Genomic DNA, 12,515 nt, shown 5'->3' with positions numbered 1-12,515 from the left:
GGGACTGGCAAACCACCACAAAACTTAATGCTTAAAACAACAATATTTTAGTTCACAAATCTGTGTGTCTGTAATTTGGGCTACAGCTATATAGTTTCTCTGATGTCGTTGGCCAGGCTCATTCACATGTCTGCAGAGAGCTGATATCACCTAAGCATCTTTGCCCCTAGTGATTGGTTAGTTATTGGTTGAGTTCTGAGAAATGGCAGAAAATAATTATTAGTGGAAGCTAATAAAATGGAAAAAAAAAACTAGTATAAGAGAATATGATACCCAAAATAACTAGCAAAATTATCTTGTGAACTTTGACAAAATCATTTCCATGTAGAATTCTGAAAGTGTTATTAGACTTCTTTTGTTTCCTTTGATAGGATACAAAGAGGGAGAGATGAGCTAAAAGAACTATATTGTGATCAGAATTTAGAGGGAATGCACAGGGATCAAGACAAATTGGACTAAAAATTGTCCTTATCCCTAATCTCAAAAGTGGATTAAAAAAATCTCAAAATAAAATGAGACTTGGAGCCAAAGATCATTCAAATATGGCTATGAGAATCTTTTTAAGGTCTGCCATAGACTGAATGACTGTGTCCCCCCAAAATTCATATGTTAAGATTTAATCCCCAATGTGATAGCATTTGGAAGTGGGATATTTGTGAGGTGATTAGATCATGAAGGTGGATCCTTCATCAATGGGATTGATACCCTTATAAAAGAGACCCTACAGAGAGTTACTTCACCCCTTCTGACTTGTGAGGACACAGTGAGAAGATGGCTGTCCATGAACCATGTAGCAGGCTATCACCACACCATGGGACTGTTGGTACCTTAATCTTGGCCTTCCCAGCCTCAAAACTATGATAAATAAATGTCCGTTGTTTATACACCATTCAGCCTATGGTGCTTTGTTATAGTAGCTTGAACTAAAACAAGGTCCCAGGAGTATTTTTGGTGTAGTAGACCTTCCCAACTAGAAAAATGAGATCCAGTACTGTTAAGGACATGGTCCCACAGCAGCCCAACATTGTCCCCAAAGTAGTGAGTACGTACCTTTTTAAAAAAACAAATATAGATATGACTTTATTTTTCAAACGGATAGAGTATAATCCAGTGTTTAGAGTCCTGCAGAGGCTTTAGGTGAATTTATCAGAAAATGGCCACCAGCTTGCATTTGCTCAAATTACAAATAGGTCTCTGGGCATCTGTACCTCTTGAAAATGAAGCAGGATAAGAAAGCTGCTGAAGTGCCAACACAGGTTGTTCCTTGTGAAAAAAGAAGAAAGCTCAATGGGCAGAGTTTATAGCTCAGAAAGCTTAGTTAATTTAGTTCATGGGATACCATGAGCTAGTTTCTCAGTAGAAAACTTAACTGATCAGGAGAGAGTGGGATGGTATATTCAATGTGCTGAAGGAAAAACAGGCCTACTCAGAAGAGTTTACCTGGAAAATCTGTCCTTCAGAACTGAGCAGCAGAAGTGAGCAGAATTTCCCAGTAAAACAAAACCTGAGTGAGTTTTTCACCACGAGTCCCATCTTATAAAAAATGCTAAAAGGAGTCATTCAAGCTGAAATAAAAAGATACCAAGTAGTAACATGAAAACATACAACGATACACAACGAACTGGTAAAGGTAAGTATGTAATCGTCAGAATATCCTAATACTCTAATATTGTGGCGTGTTAACCACTTAACTCTAGTATGATGGCTAAACAACAGGAGAATTACAAATAACTACAGCTACTATCATTGTTTTTGAAAATGACACTAAAAGGCTTGCAATAAAAGCAAAAACTGAGTCGGATGACTTTCAACGAAAAGCTTTTGTACAACAAAAGAGACAATCAATGAACTGAAAAGACAGCCGATGGAATGGGAAAATATTTGAAAATCATATATCTGATAAGGGGATAATATAAAAACATATAGGGGCGCCTGGGTGGCGCAGTCGGTTAAGCGTCCGACTTCAGCCAGGTCACGATCTCGCGGTCCGTGAGTTCGAGCTCCGCGTCAGGCTCTGGGCTGATGGCTCAGAGCCTGGAGCCTGTTTCCGATTCTGTGTCTCCCTCTCTCTCTGCCCCTCCCCCGTTCATGCTCTGTCTCTCTCTGTCCCCCCCCAAAAAAAAAAAAATATATATATATATATAAACTCATACAATTCAAGAGCAAAAACAATGTATAAATAAATCTATAAAAATAGGAGCAATGAATAGGCTGTTTTTTTTTTTCCAAAAAGACATATAAATGGCCAGCAGCTACATGGAAAGATGCTCAATATTACTAACCATCAGAGGCATGCAAATTAAAGGCACAGTGAGGTATCATTTCACGCTCACTAGAATTGTTATCATCACAAAGACAAGAGATATATATTAGCGAGAATCTGAAGGAAAAGGGAATTATTTTACTCTGTGGGAATGTAAACTGACACATAATCACTATAGGAAACAATAAGAAAGTTTCTCAAACAGTTAAAAATGGAACTGCCATAGAATCCAACAATCCTTGTTCTGAGTTTATACCCAAAGGAAATTAAGATGGGATCTTGAAGAGATATCTACATCCCCATGTTTATTGCAACATTATTCACAACAGCCAAGATATGACAGCAATCTAAGTATCTGTCAATGGATGGAGGTATATATGCAATGGAACATTACTCAGCCATGAGAAAGAAGAAAATTTTGCCATTTGTGACAACATGGATGGACCTTGAGGACATCACGCTAAGTGAAGTAGACAGAGAAAGACAAATACTGTATGCTATCACTTATAAGTGGAACCTTAAAAAAAACAAACTAAGACAGTGGAATGATGGTTACCAGGGGCTATGGGATGGGGAAATGGGGAGATTTCAGTCAAAGGGTACAGACTTTCAGTTATAAGACAAATAAGGTCTGGAGATCTAATGGGCAGCCTGGTGATTACAGTTACAGTGTTGTGTTATACACTTGAAAGTTGCTAAGAGAGCAGATCTTAAATGTTTTGACTACAAAAATGAGATCAAAATTATGTGACATGATAGAGATGTCAGCTAAAACTTTTCAATGTGTAAATGTAGTAAACCAACATATTGCACACCTCAAACTTCCGCACTGTTATATGCCAATTGTATCTCAATAAAGCCGGCAAAATAAATACTTATTTCCCATAGAGAAGAGTTAGATATAGTGGTAATGGTATCTGTCAACTTAACAGTATGAGCAGAGGAGATTCAGCATGAGTGAATTGGGCTTTGGAGCTCCAGGGACCATGGCTATGAAGCAGAGTAATTAAGGTACAAGGCAGGAGTTGGGTCTCGCCAGTGGCAGATTCAGACAGTCAAATTTGAGTCTGTTGGAAAGAAGAGAAACTCTAAAGAGAAGTGAAGCTCTGGCAATGAAGGTGGAGTTGATTCCAAAAGCTAGATGAGAGCATGACAGTGATAGATAAGTCTTCTGCTGACACTTCTACCATCAAAGCCAAGGGAGCCAATTTCAATAGGAATGTTTAAAGTAAAGTAAATACATCCAGCAGATTCTACATCTGCAGGAGTTACCACTCCTGAACAGTTTTTCAAGAAGGTTAAAAAACAGGCTAACGAAGGATCATTCCAACACTCATGGAGAATGATCCCAATTCCCGCAAACATGACTTCAATTGCTGCCTGGAATTTGGTCATGGTACATGAACACAGGTCATCCTATAATTACACTCTGCACTTCCTGCAAACAATTCTCAAATGTCACAATACTTCTGAAATATCACATGTTTTTACCTATTGTATGACTTTAAAATCAATAGTGTTGTTGAATGTATCCATTTTTAAAAATTGTGAAACTCTCCTTTAGACATCAACGTTATTAGGATTAAGAAGTGAGATGAAAGAATTAACTTTAGGGCAATCCATATTCCTCCACAGAGAACACACTGATGGTTGTTAGAAAGAAAGGGTTGGGGCGTGGGTTGTTAGAAAGAAAGGGTTGGAGGCGTGGGAGATACAGGGTTCTAGTTATGGAATAAATAAGTCAAGGAACTAAAAGGCACAATGTAGGGAATACAGTCAATGATACTGCAATAGCGTTGCCATGGCGACAGATGGTCACTATACTTGTGGAAAGAGAAGTTGAATCACTATGTTATATATCTGAGACTATTGTAACACCATGTGTGAACTCTACTCAAATAAGAAAAATTAAATCGATGTTTCTCAACATGGCTAGAAAAGCGAGTCACAGTAAATATAAGGTCAACATATTTCTTTATACATCTTTAAAATTATTCTAAACAGTTCCTAGCAATCAAAGGGGAAAGCAATTAATGATAAAATCACCATAGTATCAGAAAGATTTGTTTTTAAAATATGAGTAATTTATGGCAGAACATTATGAAGGCATATCCTGTATTAAAATCAAGATATTGCTTAGTATGTTTTCATTTTCATTTTGATGAAACAGAAAAGGAAATGACTCCTAAATATTTGTTCCTAAATATAAAGGAGTCTATCTGTTCCCATTTAAAATAAAATGTTGTTTCTTGCTTTGCTGCATGCATAAATATTTGCATGCACAGTTACTGCAAGAAGACAGAAGAACAAAAGCATAACTGATTTAAAAGAAGTCACAAAAAAACTGTGCCATGTTGAAGCTTCTGTGAGTTACATTTTTTTGAAATTGGCTGTAGAACATTGTGGTTTGGTTCCCATTCAGTAAATATTGCCAGCGTTTATATAGTGCCAAGTAAAGAAAATCCGCTGAGAAGTTTGCGGGAAGTATTGAAAATTTAGGTTAAATCCTTCAATCCAAATGGAATATTTAAAAACATCCTCTTGAAACAAAAGTACATGCTTAGAATATACGATGATTTATAAATCAGTTACACAAAATTTTCATCCAATAAAGACTTTCTTTTTGTTATGGGTATTTTTAAAAAAATGAAAAGATTGTTCCACTAACAAGTTTTTCTCTTCATTTCTGGAATAATGTTTAATTGTCTATGAAATTTGTAATTGACAAAAATATACATGTTGACTTTTACAACCATAATGGATTCCATAATGAATGCTGTATCAGCATTTTTTTTTTCATGTTTACTTTTATTTTCTTTCGGAAAGTACAATCGTAATGGGTTTTTGAAATTTTCATAGGTACTGTGTGTCTCCAGGATTCAGTAATTGTTAAAAATAAAAATACCAACATTAAGAAATATTCACTGACGTATAGTAGATTCCTGGATATGCAATGGTCCACAAAACATGGAAAGCGTGCCATCGTATTGCATGCCACATCCTGTCAGAGCTAGAGTCACGCTAAAAGTCATTGAAATGAGTTTGAAAACCTTCCCAGACACCAGAACATGTAACTCGAAATTTGAACCAAGTCCCAGGAGTTTCTGAACTACTCTTTGGTCACCATCATCCTGAGGCAACATTTAGCGTTAAATGATGAAGAACACGCTACATGCAGTGACACCGAGAAAGTAGTTAGTTTAGCTGTAGTGTGTAGCAAGAACTTCTCTTTTCAGAAACACATTTTGAAATTTTATCATTTCAAAAGGGCACTTAGTGGAAAAGTTTCATCCTACCTTGCCTTAGTTCCTTTCTTTAGTGGCAGAGTTTCCAATCCCTTTTATACTCATCCAGAATATATCCATGGATAAACAGGTAAATTTAAATATACTTTCTCAATCTCTCAAGTTTCTACACATATTATACCTATGTACAATTTTTGGCCCCTTGGTTTTTTTTTTTTTCATTCTACAATCCATATATTTGAAGATCATTCCACTTCCAGACATAAACTTATTTTTATTCTTTTTTTTCTTTACTGATAAATCTTATTTGATCTTGTATAAAATATCATCTTACTGAATTATTTAAATAAATAAATACATTGTATTCATCTACTCAGATAAGATCCCATGTGTGAAATTTAATTGAAACAGCTTAGGGGCACCTGGGTGGCTCAGTCGGTTGAGCGTCCAACTTCGGTTCAGATCATGATCTCACCACTCGTGGGTTCGAGCCCTGGGCCGGGCTCTGTGCTGACAGCTCAGAGCCTGGAGCCTGCTTCGGATTCTGCGTCCCACTCTATCTCTGCCCCTCCCTCGCTCATGCCCTATCTCTCTCTCTCAAGAATAAATAAAACATTAAAAAATTTTTAATTGAAACAGCTTATTTTGATGAATACTTGCTAAAGTTTTGCTATTAAAAAAAAAAACAGAAGAAAACAAAATTCCTACGGTGAATGGTGAATAGCCATTATATCCGTTATACTCACACACACTAGTACAAATTTGTCAGATAAATTTCTAAAAAATGACATTGCTTTTCCACAGGCTAAGTGCATTTTCACTTGTAATAACTATTACCAAAAGCCCTCTACATCGTCTGTACCAAATTACACTGTCATGATCTACTTATGTAAGTGCCTATTTTTCATACTTGCAGCAACTAAGTGTATTATCAATCTTTTTGATCTTTGCTGAACAAAAAAGGTAAAAACCAGTAGTATTAATTTTTTTCCTCTATTTTGATCAGTATAGTTGAAATAAAGCTTATTTAAAGTGATTTGGTATTTAAGGTAGGCTTTGAAAAAGGTAAGAAAAAAAACGAAGGAAGAAAGGAAGAAGGAAGGAAGGAAGGAAGGAAGGAAGGAAGGAAGGAAGGAAGGAAGGGAGGAAGGAGAAGGAAGGAAAGAAACAAGGTAGAGAACAAGGGAGGGGGGTAGAAATGAAAAAGAGTGGAAGGGATGGGAGGAAGAAAGCAGTGTAGTAACCCACACGCCATATGGGTGTGAAAAAATGACCAAGGTTTGGCCGAAGCAGTGAGTGCATTATGTGCAAGGGGAAGTGTGTTTAGTAGACTGGTGTCAGTCAGTAGAATTTAAACCCAACACTTTAGATCATCACTATTGGAGTTTTCTAAGCAGAGAAGTTCAGTGATACGCTTAGTATGTAAGCATGATTGATAAGACAAGATGATACGTAGTAAAGGGGGCCCAGAATCAGAGAGATCGGTCAGGTGCTATTTGCAATGGTTTTTTTCTTAAGGTCATATGGGTGGTGAAGGCATAAAAAGCAAGCAGCCAAACTTGGTGGTTGTGTATAGGAGATAGACGAATGAACGATAACTTCAAGATTTACAATCCTATAATTTTAGCTCTCCTAGAAAACAATGTTTCTGTTTTTATGAAAGGAAAGGGAACCGGTGACACAGTTGGCCAAAGGATGGGTTCGTTTCCCTTCTGTCAGTAGAATTGACAAAAGGAGCTGAGGCATACGACAATTTATGATCTAAAATATTAAATACTCTCAGTCAACGGAATGACTGGATATATTCAGTGATAAGGCACGGAAGGGGTCTTTAACTCCCTCCACCCGCATAATCTCCATTTGAAAGTTTTTTTTTTCCTTAAGTGGACAGATAGAAGATATCTATCTATCTATCTATCTATCTATATCTATCTATTTAGAGAGCAAGAGTGGGGCAGGGCCAGAGAAAGAGAGAGAGACAGAGGATCCTAAGCAGGCTCTACACTGTCAGCATAGAGCCCAACACAGCGCTCAGACTCACAAACCGGGAGATCATGACCTGAGCTGAAATCAAGGGTCAGACGCTTAACAGACTGGGCCACCCAGGCTCCCCCCCCCATCTGCAACATCTTTCCACAACTAATTAAACTAAACCCACAACCGATGGAGAGGAGTGCAGTCACAATACACACACAGACACCTTCAAGATAAACTGCTCAACCTTTCCTGTTGCCAAATCACCTGGCTCTCTGATATAGAAACTCTGGAGATGTCATTGACCTGACTCACTTTCTAGTTAGGACCATCGTATTGACATCTATGTATCATCTTATCTAATCTCTGTTTCCCTGTGAAGTTTGTGTGTAAACTCCACGAGGGCAGGGCTGTTTTCTTCGTCTTTTGTGCATTGCTACTTTCTCAGTATCTAAAATAGTATGGGGCACAGCAAACATCTGTATTGAATTTAAATATGTAAACATTTATCTATCTGTTAAGTATCTCTAAAAATGGATCTCTATGGGGGCACCCGGGTGGCTCAGTCAGTTAAGCAACCGACCTTGGCTCAGGTCATGATCTCGTGGTTCGTGAGCTCGAGCTGCGCATTGTCACTGCACAGCCTGCTTGGGATCCTCTCTCTCTGTCTCTCTCTGTCCCTCCCCCACTTGCACACTCTCTCTCTCGCCCCCCCCCCAATAAGAAATAAACTGAAAAAAAAATGGATCTCTATGTTGGACAGCTAATTGCATGCTAGAACTGGGGGTGGGGGGGCTAGGGAGCTTGTGCCAACCAAAGAATTCCACTTCTCACTGGAAAAGAAAGCTTGCTCTATTTCTTTTAGTGCCACCACAGCAGCCAAGTGACCTCATTGGTGAGTCTGTTGTCCCTGCTGATCAAGTCCTCTGAATATGATTTTTACGTGGTTGGAGTTTTTTAAATATGTTATTGTGTGTGTGTGTGTGTGTGTGTGTGTGTGTGTGTGTGTTGTATGTTTTATTATTTGTTTGCAGTGTATGCTTTCGGTATTGTTATTTTCATGCGTTGAATGTTAGCAATCCGGTGGTTTGAATCAATTCAAAAGCATTTCATTTTGTTTTTCTCTCACCTCCTCTGAGCCCACCCAAGAGCAGTGCAATCCATCAAGGCAGGAAACCCTGTATTTTGTATGCCAAAGAATTTGGAATTGATTTAGCTGTACCTGAATCCAAGTTGATTTCTCTTCAAACTCCCAGGCTTAACTGTTTACATCTATAGCACACTGAACTCTTAGCTCTACAAACTCACAGCCATTCGCTGGCCTGGCTCTAATTTTAACTTGGAGTTCGTACTTTTTCATTTGGGATTAATGAAAAGGCAAAAATATTTGTCAGAGAAACCACCAAGAATGCTGAATGTAATGTCACGACTTCCACAGCGGAAAAAGTTAATTTTCTCAGGCTTTGCGCACCGCGAATTTTCATCCCCGGATCTCGGGCCACGATATTTCCTCCAGAGTTATCTCTCTTTGCTTCCCTCCTTTTGGCCAGATTCATTTTGCTGTGAATTTCCTCCATGTGGGCGGAAAGGTTAAAGCAATAAGAACCTTCCTTGTAGCCTGGTTTCTGTAGGCACTTAGGCTGATGTGGCAGCCTGACTCTCCAGGGCTTACAGGAAAAGTGTTCTGTTCCGGAAGCTGCTGTGAGCCAGGGGCTGTGAACCTGTGGCCCAACCGCAGGGAATCGGGAACTTCTGAGCGAGAGCCCAGACTCAACTGAGGCTCACGGAGTGACCTCAGGCAAGTTACTTAACTTTTGCTTGTCCCTCATTTTCCAGCTGTAAACTGGGAAAAGATAATATTTGCTCATTCAGGGTTGAGCAGTTTGCAAGTTGTTCTTATGATACTTGGGGCTCGTTTTCATATGTGTTTGCTTGTTTAGTTGTTTGCTTTTTTTTTTTAAATAATAATTTTGAAAGGAGAGTAGGATTGCAACTTTATTTTTTAAAGATCCGTAGATAAAATTGTAGTAATTTGAAATAAACTAGATTAAGTCACTTGAATACACACGAGTACAGATATACGTGTATAATCTTGCTCGAGCTACACTGTAATATTCAGATACTTCTCTGCCAATTACAACAGGACTCTAATGAAGACAGTTGTTGTTTGGTCATTTTTTTCTCCTTAACTTACATCCACACAGTTCATAAGAGTGCCTATCAAATAACAGACGCTCAATAAATAGTTGCGGAATAGAGGAAAGAACAAATGAATGAATGACAAATTAAATAATGGTTCAAGAAAATTATAGACAAGGTAGAGTTTTTGATTTTCCTGTGTAGAAGAGCCTTTTTTTTAAATTAAACAAAGATTATAACCATATCAGAAGATTAAAAAAATAAATATAGAAGTGACAATTTATCAATTTATTGTACTTCAGAATTCTTTATTCACTCTTTGGGTACATACAGTACAAATCTGTCTTGTAATAATCTAAAGAGCCTATAGGATTTGTTACAATGTTACTGCTCTGTATACTTTCATATCCTCAGGGATCATAAAGCATTTACTAATGCTTTTTGAATAACATGCTTTGATTCAGAGACATTACAAGAGCAGGGAAAGCCACTTGACAAACATGAACAAAGGAGTTATTATCTAATTGAAATAAATATTTTGAAATGCAAAAAGAACGGGCAATTTTGTATAAAGGAAGGTGGTATATTAGTCATTGACATACCAAAGTATTTTATACAATCATTTTATTTAGCGACAAAATCCGTTGTTTGGTGTTATTTTCAAATGTTGCCTTGATGTTTAAAAACAATTAAACATTTACTCAGCTGACATTTGGGTTTTTCGTATTTTAATTCATTTCTGGTTGACTGAATTTCAATCAAATTCTGTAACTTTTGGCTCGTATTTTCTCAAAATCTTTGACTGTCTTTAAGGGAGACACCAACACAGCATAGTAGCAAAGTTTGGGTTAGAATAAGAGGAGATTTGTTTATCTTTTCACCAAAAAAATAATTAGAAACTCTTCTCCAGCTGAGTACTTTGCATTCCTTTTCTGTTGGAATTTATGAACGGCATTGGCAATGATTCATTTGTTGTAAACAACTGAACCTGGGTTGGGTGGGGTTTAGTTTACATGACCCTGCCATAATTGTTCTCAATGAGAGTAAGATAAATACCTTCTTGGATGGAGATATGTTTGAAAGATATTCTAGGAGTGAAGATTGCTGTTGACATTTTGCTCTAAGTATCAGTAACTTCCAATAAACACTCAGATTCTTATTAAACTTTTTTTTTTCTTCTCTTCTTCTGAAAGTAGTGACAGAAAGCTTCCAGTTAGAGCTAATCGCTTTAATTTTCTTCTTCCCCAATTAATCTGTTTTCATAATAAGCAAGGGTACTTACAAAGTTTTCTATCGCTGCCATGACAAAGGACCACAAGCATGCAGCTTTAAACAATGCCAGTTCATGATCTCACAGTTCTATAGGTCAGAAGTGTAGGTGTGCTCACTGGAGCCTCTACTCTTGAGTCTCCAGCTGCCAAAATCAAGGTGTTGGTGGGCTAGGGCTTTGATCTGGAAGCTCTAAAGGAGAACCTACTTCTGAGCTCATTCTGGTTCCAAACCAATCCAGTTCCAAGCGTTAAGAAGTGTAAGAAGTTTACTCACTTATCAAAAGAATAGTTCACCTTTCAGTTGAGGACTGAGGTCCCAGTCTCCTTGGTGGTTATCAGCTGGGGCCTGTGTTTAGCTTCTAGAGGCCTCTCTCTGGTCTTTTTATGTGACCGCTGCATCTCAGAATGAGCAAAACAACATAAAATCCTTTCACACTTCAAACCTCTCTGTCTTATCCTTATCTCTGTCACATCCCAGAGAAAGTTATTTACTTTTAAGGGCTCATGTGATTAGACTGGACTCACCTGGATAATCTAGGGTAACCTCCGTAGGTAGAAATCTCTGATCTTAATTGCATCTGACTTTTTCCCTGACACGTTGAGGGAATGGACATCTTTAAGAAGTCATTCTGACTTAACAGGAACCCATGGGGGAGGGAAAGGAAACAAAAAGAGGTTAGAGTGGGAGAGAGCCAAACATAAGAGACTCTTAAAAACTGAGAACAAACTGAGGGCTGATGGGGGGTGGGAGGGACGGGAGGGTGGGTGATGGGTATTGAGGAGGGCACCTTTTGGGATGAGCACTGGGTGTTGTATGGAAACCAATTTGACAATAAATTTCATATATTAAAAAAAATAAAAAATAAAAAAAAGCCATTCTGCCTGTCACATTCCCGAATCCACTAATTGGTAAGAATGTTAGAATAAATGGACAAAAAACTTATAATCTCTTCCATAATCTAGAGAGAACACTGGAATATTTATAAATAATCATAGATTTCAATAGACATTTTAGAAGCAGGAAATGATGAGGCAAATATTTTGGGAGACTTGGCTTGATTTTTGAGGATGGAGCCTCTAAGTGAGGAATCAAGTAGGTCATACTAATGATCTGAATAGAACAACAAAAATCTAGGGGCAAACCTCAAAGGAGTTACAGAAAATGAAGCATGAGATTCTGGAAGTTTTATAACAAAGAATTAGAGGTAATGAAGAGTCAGAGTACAGCTGTATCTCATGGTGACCAGAATTAGTGATTGCAAATCATTTATAAGAGGCTCAGTGTAATAAGACTCAAAATTCCCATTGGCATACTACCTTATAATTTTAAAAGTGCTTCTGATGATAAAAACTATCGTATGGCACAGTCCAGGATTGTCTGGAGGATTACTTTTGTTTTTTAGCAGAAGCACTGAACATAAAATAGATGTGCTTAGCCATGTGCAAGTATCTGGAAGTTAAGAAATGTGCTAATTTTATCAAGAGAATTGTTCACCTTTCAATAAGTACACCAAAAAATATCATGAGTCTGGGAAAATTATATAACAAATTACCTAATGAAGAAATGTGCAGTGATTTACACAGAGGCTTGGCTAAGAACCTGCCATCTATTTCAGTGACCAA

The sequence above is a fragment of the Felis catus genome, chromosome C2, assembly GCF_018350175.1.
Source record: "Felis catus isolate Fca126 chromosome C2, F.catus_Fca126_mat1.0, whole genome shotgun sequence".
Lineage (NCBI taxonomy): Eukaryota > Metazoa > Chordata > Mammalia > Carnivora > Felidae > Felis > Felis catus.
Note: the sequence above shows the minus strand (reverse complement) of the source record.